Raw genomic sequence first — 9146 nt, forward strand, 5'->3', positions numbered from 1 at the left:
GTTTCCTTATTGATTCATGTGATCCACATCCACCAGTTTCATAAGCTGGTTGAGGGTGTGATGTCAGCCACATTCATGCATGTAACTGTAACCAGGAAACTACACAGAGGATTTTTTCTATGCTCAGTAACAGCTGACAGTAACCTCTCAGCAGCAATTATAACACTTTTTTTTTTAAAGTGTAAAAGGTTACGTTGGTCCATGTGTCACTTGTTACGTCACTCTCCTACTCATTAGCCACTATTCCCCACAGCATGCAGGGAACTCTGATCCTTTTGCATGTGAGGACGAAAAAGCCACGGCAATGTGCAGCCGTGCCTGAATTCTTGGAGAACAGCATTTCCACAAGGTTTATCTTGATTGCCACATCCAGGGCCAAGGCCTACTTACTGATATGATTAGCCTTGCTGGTTTAAAAGGAACACATTATCCTCAGACAGTCTGATCCAACTTCTGTTCTTTCCAAACGGCCTTATTTATCTGATGCTTGGCATGAATAACCATGATAGTAAGTAAAATGCACTCCTCGCTTTCTAAAAAAAAAAAAAAAGAAGACCAAATGTGAACTGTTGAAGCTAATAGATGGAGACAGGTTGGCAGAACCGTGGCTGCTGAAAGTGATGACATCACTCCGAAAGGGGGACTTTGAGTGAAGACATGTTAGCGACGAGTGGTAGCTATTGGAGCTGACAGACCGCTCTCAGGCACTTTTTATTTCTCAGTATCACGGTGACAAGACCTGTGTTTTCACATGAGCAGGTTAAATATCAGCCAAATCTCTTGTTTCATACTAGCTACAAATCTGATATTCACTGGATCAGTTTGTGCCAGCAATACTCTGACACCATGTCACAGCATTGCAGTGGAGAGACCAAAGAGCTGCCTCAGCCCCGACTGGCACTCTGCTTTCCAACATGCACTCTCGCAGATCAATAACCTCTTACATAACATTCTGGTTTGGACTGGAGGCGAGATTCCAGCTGACTGGAACATGTGAAAGGGCTTTGACTGTGTTGACCCACATTTTCCCTTCCTCCACAGATCCCTCCCTCCCTTGTGCCGTCCGTCTCCTCTTCCCTCCATTAGCCCAAACCCCTCTCTACCCCTTCACACCCTTCAGGAAAGCAGTCATGTAGGCAGTCAGATCCAGACTTGGGTGGGTCAGGCCTTTCCGTGATGTGCCCAGACATGCAGCTAGACAGAAGAAAGACACATGTGGGGAAAAGCTTGTGGCTTAGCAGTAATTTTTACTTGGACACATGACATAAGGGTACAAGAGCATTCTTGTACCCTTGTGACTTTGTATGGTATTCCACGACCATACTTTTGGCTAAAATTTCCCTCTAAATGCGGTAATGTTTTTAACTGCAAAGCCATTAGCAATGATTATAAATAAAAAAAATAAAAGTTACATCACAACTACTGATTGCCGTAGCACATGCAACAACTTTGCTTTGAGAATTGTCATAACGCCAAAACATATTTGCAGCATTAGCACAGGTTTAATGAAGAGCTCATATCAGTTTGCTTCTCGTCCGCTCAATAGTTTCACGCTGTGGATATCGGTTAGCTAGCAGTGTGGTGGGAGGTGTGAGAAGGATTTTCATGCAGTGTCAGTTAAAGGAGTAGAAAAACAAAATGGAACACCTCCTGTTATCCCAATGTTGACTCTGTTCATATACTTTCCAGAACAGCTACCCCAACTGCTATTTTTTTAATCACAGTTTTACTTGCCCTGTTCTTTTAGATATATTTCATAAAAGCGTGCAGTCTATTATAGATTAGTAATGCATTAATGTGTCATTAATATGAGCAGTGAAAACATGAATAATCTCAGTAATCCATCATTTAAAGTGACACTCTTCTTGGCTGCTGGTTGTGCAGTTTTGTAAGGCTGTGTTTAGGGTGTTAGCGATGGGGTGACTAAATAGTGTTTCCATAGACAACATAATCTTGTTGTGCCTACAGGAAAGAAAAGAGATCATAGTGTATGTGCGTGTTTGGGCAATACACACACACACACACACACACACACACTAGCTCACAAATAGCAGATGCAGTAGGTCGCGCACTGCACTGCCTGTGCAGATTTGTATGATTCCTCAACGGTGAGCAGCATTACAGTATGAGGCTGAGTTTGAATGAGGTGAACCCCACACTGGATTCCTGCCACATTCACCTGTCTGGCTTCGTATTACTGTAAGCTGATTAAGGCGCCACAGGTGTTCTATTTAAGTGTTTGTTTCACTGAAACGTTCTCCAGACAAGCACATCTGAGTCTTGTGAATATTTTTCTGACAGTCCCAGCAGCTGAGTGACAAGTGGTGTCTGACGTGGATCTGAGCAGAAAGCGTAACTAAACAAGATAGTCGAGGCTTTTCACTGCCTAATTATGACTCATCCCGATGGAAAAAAAATATGGCTAGAAATGTTCCCTGTAATAGAGAACCCTCTCTGTAATAATACAGAGAAATGAAAGTTATCTAATTCTCAGCAAACTGAGCATTTTTTTCCTGTTTTGCATTTCAGGTTTCATGCTTTGGTGCATGTGTGGATAATTAGAAGATCATGAACTGCACTAGGCCTGTTTTTAGTTCTTTAGGAAGTAACAGTGACTCATCAAAGTTTGTTTCCTGCTTCTATGAATAGCCAGTTATTCACCAGCTTAAACACGAGGTACTAAATAGACTGCAGAGCCCTCTCTTCTATGCTTTCTGTAAACTCAAATGTTGGTTTCTGGTTAGTTTTCTCTCTCATTGGACCAATGATTCTCAAATTTCTTTCTGGAATTCCCAACTTCACACTCCCAAATTTTTATCAGCTGGATTTGAGAGAACTAAAGGTCAACACAGTAGCGTCAGCAAACTCTGTTTATTTTCCATGCAAACATCATTCATTTAACAGAGCTTCACTCAGTATTTTAACCCTGGTTGTCCATGTGGCTCCTGCAGGGGCCCTGTGCCGTAGCGGTGGGCCCACTCCAAACTTTGAGAACCAAATCTGCAGTGAGTAGACTGCACTTGTAATATTCTAGAAGTGTATATATGTATTAACAAAAAGTACCACCCCACAGCTGTATCATTAACTTCAGTGCCATTATCACAGGTGTATAAATTTGAGCACCTAGCCATGCAGTCAGCCTTTACATACATTTGCGAAAGAATGGGTCGTTCTAAAGAGCTCAGTCAATTTGAGTGTGATCCAAAACCATTGCAAAAAGGGAGTTCATGAAATTTCTTGCCTCCTAGATATTCCACAATGAACCGTGAGTGGTATTATTTGAGAGGAAAAGTGTTTAATAACTACATAAAGTTAGAGAGCAGGGTCGTTAAGCTCTGAAGTGCATAGTGTGTAAAAATTGCCAACATTCTGCTGACTCAACAACTGCAGACCTCCTCTGACATTAACATCAGCACAAAAACTGGGAGCTTCATCATGGCATGGGTTTCCATGGGCGAGCAGGCCCTGTAGGTGTAATGCGTGGGTGCCTATACAGTGCTATTCACATTCCAAGCCAAGTTGGGTGCACATTAAGAAAAGGGACATCTAGAAATCACGCTGGCATTCTCTAATGGTCACGAAGGACAAGAGGGAACCTGGAGGGAGAAGAAGAGCCGAAGAATGAAAAACTGAGAGCTGGGCAGAAAGGAAGAGTGCCACCACCAGCAGCATGTTTGACTGGTGGCGGTGGTGGGTGGGTGGGCAGATGCAGCAGGACAGCCAAGCGGGACTGTGATGAGATACATCAGTGAAAGAAGTGAGAAAGAAGGCTGGTGCTTTTCCAAGAAGGCCTGCTGTGCGCATGTCTGCACACGTGCCATCTTTCAAGCATTTCACCAGCTTGTCCAGATTGGTTCTGCTTACTATCTTTCTATCTTTCTACCCCTCTCCAGATTCCCTTTTCTTTCTTGCTCCTTCCCCGTTCCTTCCTCTCTACTTTTTCCTCCCTGCCCTTCCACTTGCTTTCTCGTCATCTCCGATATCACTCTCTCCCTTTCTGTCTCAATCCATCCTCATTTCCCATCTGTGTCGCTTTCCCCACCTCCCCTTCAGTTCACATCCGGGGCCCTTGTCAGAGCCGTCTCGCCCAGACAGGCACCAAGGGCAAGGAAACATCCTCTGGTGACGCCTTGCTATCAGACATAGTGATAAGACAGTGTGAGACTGCACAAATGTCTAAAGAAAAAACTTTTGTTTTTGTGTGTTTGCAGTATTTGCAATATCTACAGTAACCTATGTGCAAACATTTATGCGTAATTGTGCATGCTGTGTAAAAGAGAAAATGCATCATGAAGTCAGTTTTGAATGCAGCTGCTCTTGGTATGTTTGCTTATGTAAGCCTTCACTGTAACACAGAGCAAACCGGCTAACTGCGACGAAGGCCCTGCCCTCACTGCTGCACGTGTTTTTTTTTCTGTTTGTCTATGTTTTTGGAGATAAAATGGAGAGAGGCACAAAATGAAAAAGAGACAGACAAAGAAAGAAAGGGCAAGTCCACTGGAGATTAAGGTACTATGGGGTGATATCGGGGTGGACCGGTGTGCTGCAGATGAAGGAAAAGATGACCCCTGCTGTGCCCTGGCAGTCCACCTGCTGGTTTCTGGCCCTCGTCTACTGCTGTTCTGTCATACAGCTCATCGCCTTGCACAACACACCATGGGATCCACCAGGAGAGAGAGAGAGAGAGAGAGTGAAAACAGCATAGCATTATAGGCAGAGAGAGTGATTGCAAATAAGAGAAAATCAAATGGAGGTTTGATCAGCTGAACTCTGCAACCACAACTGCTGTTTCCTAGAAAACTTGTTTCTCTCTTTACTCATATGTCTTTTTATTATTATCATTATTATTTGTGTGTGTGATTCCTGTGATCCTGCTTTTTGCTCTCCACTGAGCTGTTCTGGTCGATCCTAAGTTATACTCCTAATTATACAGTAAAACTGACTTACATTTAAAAATAAGTCTCTTCTCAGAGCGCTATTGGTCTCCAACTGGGTCATTCTGCTCACAGCTAAACGGTAACGCAGCACTCCCCAGCTCACCTCAGCTGCTTCAAGTGCAAATTCACTAAGGTATAAAGCAGAAAGAAGTCACTGCTGTATCTGTGACCCCACTGAAAGTTATTTCTGAGATCATATATTTCTGAAAAACGGCTGGTTTCATTTTCCTGAACTGTAAAAACTGTCCTGTGATCTTGTGGGGAGATGCTTTGGTTTTAGTTGCCAGAGCTATTTAGACCATGCACAGAGACAGTTGGGCAGACCAGGCTAACTGTCATGTTGCATTAGATATTCCAGCATTAGCTGGTTGGAGTTTAGCCTAAAGGAAAGGTGGTTACCTACCAACAACCTCTAATCGTGCACAGAAAAGGACATGCATGCACACGCTATATGTATAGATCCAGATGCACCTACTTAAAGAGCCATACAGATGCAAAATGACCCTTTCAGTCCCTCTCTGTCTCATCCAATTTCCTTCTCTTATGTCTCTACTTTCCCTTTTTGTTTCCCTTCAAGCCCAGCATGACTGAAAGTAGCACAAATTAGATGGCAAATATGCTAAGCTCAGCTGCTACTTGCCAGCAGAGAATGGCCACACCCATTATAACCCATGTTATGCGACAGTAGAGGAATTCGCTGTAGGCGAGCCACAAATACTTGCAGCCTGAGTCTGAGGTACTTCTACGTCACTGGTGGTTTGAATGACAAGAAAATTCCAGTGCAGGAGTGAAGCTTGCTGAAAACGGTTTTCGGCATGTTTGCTTCGTTTTACTTTCACAGGTGTTTCGAAAAATATTTGGCATTCTTAAAATGCCTGTTTGTACAAGACTGGAGTACAACAACAGAGTAAAATTCAAAGACGGATGATGATTTCTGGATTTAGACTAAATGATTCTGTTTCATGAGTATTTTCCTTCAAGTAGCTTCTCTATCCAAACAGCACATAGGATGAATAGAAAGAAACAACTGGGCAAAACAGTTTTCATAATTAACACATAACTAAATAAATATCTCATTTATACTTTATTAAGTAATATATCTTATATATAGTATATTTTACTCTGACTTTTTGCCCTCCATGTTGAAGTAGATAAGCAGAAATCCACTGTGCAGAAATCAGACAGTAGAAAATGCAGGTTTTGTGGTTTGAGGCCCAGGATCACACATATGCATTTTTGACACATAACACTCTTATCGAGAGTAAAATAGATGAATCAGTGCAGATGATAATAAATTTCCAAAGCTTCTAAGTTTTAAGTTTACTCTTTCCTTTTACTGATTGCTAGATTTTCACTGTTAGTGACCAGAATAGACAGGATTGGAAATGAGCACATAAGAGGGACAGCTCAGGTCGAGCAGTTTGGAGAAAAAGTTAGAGAGGTCAGGCTGGGATGGTTTGGACATGAGCAGAGGAGGGATAGTGGATGGAAGATGGAGCTGCAAGGCTGGAGGAAAAGAGGAAGACGTCAGAGGAGGTTAATAGATGTTGTGAAGGAGGACATGTAGAGGGTTGGTGTGACAAAAAAGTATCCTAGGGGTAGGATGCTCCCCTAAAAGGAGCAGCCGAAAGAAGAAGAACAAGTGTTTCTTAGCAAGATTACCAGAATAACTGGCACATTTGCGCTATGTTATCCCAGCATTCGTGGTAAAGGGTTTCCTCTTACTTTCTGATGGAATTAAGTAGCTGATGAGCTCAGATTTACATTAACATTTAATTTACTAAACCTACTAAAGCTAAAAGCTTACTGACCTGCCCCCGATGAAGCCTAGCACACACAGGAACAACATAGTTTTGGAGGGACTTGTTATGGAGCCACATTGATTTTTATAATGAAAAATTAACCTTTGAGTGCAGATTCAATCTTTAACTGTGGTTTCAGAGGCATGAGTAAATTAACATAGTTGTTAGTATATCTTGATTTGTAGTGGATGAAAAAATATGCATCCATGTCCCCTCTGATACTGATTTGTTGACTGCTGCTGTTCTGATTGTTATTGATCTAATAATGTTTGTATGCACTGGTAGGCCAGGTCACACTTGTTGACACTGGTCACCACAACAGTTGGGGTTCCTTTTTACTTGCAGAACAAAAGCAGTTGCACAGTAATTTTAGTCAAATGATTTTTTTTCGACACCCTGCTTTAGAACAAGGATGTTGAACTCCAGGCCTCGAGGGCCGGTGTCCTCTCAGGTTTTAGATGTGTCCTTGATCCAACACAGCTGATTTAAAGGCTAAATTACCTCCTCAACATGTCTTGAAGTTCCCCAGAGGTCTGGTAATGAACTAATCATTTGATTCAGGTGTGTTGACACAGGGTGTTATCTAAAACCTGCAGGACACCGGCCCTCAAGGCCGGGAGTTCTACACCCCTGTGTTAAACTGTTAAACCAGTGCTAGAAGACAGTGAAAAAAACCCAACAACAACCTTTCGCATGTAAGTCAAACAATGGCTTAAATTATGGAAATCACGCCGTTGTACTCAAGCCCTGAAAATGACAGAACAAAACACAAATGTTTAGACAATTAAGCAAAATACAATATCAAAGATAAATGAGGAAGACCGTATTCATTGCAACGTGCTCTTAAAGCCATTTAGAGCTCAGTTTGAAGAGCTACACATTAAATGAGTTATACTGCTGTGGTGTACACATGTGCTGCTGTCCTGTCTGTTTTCAGACTGTGGCACATTTGCTCTGTAGAGTGAAAACCAGTTCAACAGAGGGTGTGGATATTTACTGTCACCTTAATAATGTGGCTTGTATCAATTGCCGTACTTATATGTAATAATTATCCCATGAACAGCTTGGCTCAGAATAAGCACCACAAATATATAAATATATGATTCGAGGGGGAAAAAAGCCTTAACTTAACTTGATCAAAAGCTTTTACATCCAGGTTTTCACAAAGTTTAACTCCTATATTAAGCCTGTTACAGACATATGTGTGCTGAGTCCAACTTGTGTGACTCGGCAGACATCTATTTAAACTGCCAGCTAAATTTATTCCCCATGTGCTTAGCTCTAATTTTAAACAAGGTGCTAAATATACAGACAGTTTCCAAGCCAAAAGCAGAGATAGCTGCGTCATTGTGTGTCTCAGAGCGGAGTCAACCCCTGGAGAAGGTGGTGTGGAGCTTTCAAGGCAGAAATCTTGTTAATGCTACCATCTGCTGGTCACTGAGGCAACCGAGCAGGAGGAGAAGGAGGAGGTCTCCATGGCGACGTCAGATGAGATGATTGGTTAATTTGGATGGACAAGTAGGTCGAGTGATCTCGCTAAAGTCATCTTCGGAAAACCAGGTCACAGGGAAACAGCAATGAGGAGGCCTATTTATGGGCTTTTGGATGTAAAGCTGCACTCACTTATGATGTGATCACAATACAGCTGTGGTTGGGCAGTGTGCCCTCTTATTGCTAACAGACTCTTGCTGTTTCTTTTAGCTTTATTTAAGCTATTCCCCACTTTTTCCTCACATATCTGGGAAAATAAAGCACTTATTTACCTTTTATTTAAAAAGAAGAGTAGTTCTGCTTTTGCTATCAGCCCATGTATGTAACTATTCAACAATATAATATAATAAAATATAATAATAACATTTTTCTGATCATGTACAATTTTCTAATCACTATACAGTATTTGTTAAATCGATAAAGTGCTTATGAATATAAAATGGAGGGCATTGCTGCAGAGTATTAACAAACTATTAGTGCAGTACAGTAACAATTGAACTGTTGTAGCTGTCAATATCCACAAGGTGGAGCCAGTGTTCAAAGTAACAATCTGGGCGTTCTTTGGCATCACAGCACTTCAAATACAAATCCGTACTTGACCAATAACGTTGACTTTGCAAAAGTCTTGAGCCATCACCCCCAATTTCTTTATATTTTGCTTCCAAGCAGCCAGACTTTATTGTAATTTTTAAAAGTGGAGCAAAAAAAGAAAACAAAAAATGCATCAAGGCCAGAAGCAGGACCAGAGAGATGCATCTGGTCCTTCAGTTGATCCATCTATTGTTCCCTGAAGCCTCATCATGGAGGAGGTGAGGAGACAGGTACAACAATAAGCATCTGTGAAACACGGTGGAAGCTCTGTTCTTTAAAAATTTATGAAATTATGATAATAGAACTGTATTATACAGCTGAGATG

The sequence above is a fragment of the Oreochromis aureus genome, linkage group 14 (assembly GCF_013358895.1).
Source record: "Oreochromis aureus strain Israel breed Guangdong linkage group 14, ZZ_aureus, whole genome shotgun sequence".
Taxonomy (NCBI): domain Eukaryota; kingdom Metazoa; phylum Chordata; class Actinopteri; order Cichliformes; family Cichlidae; genus Oreochromis; species Oreochromis aureus.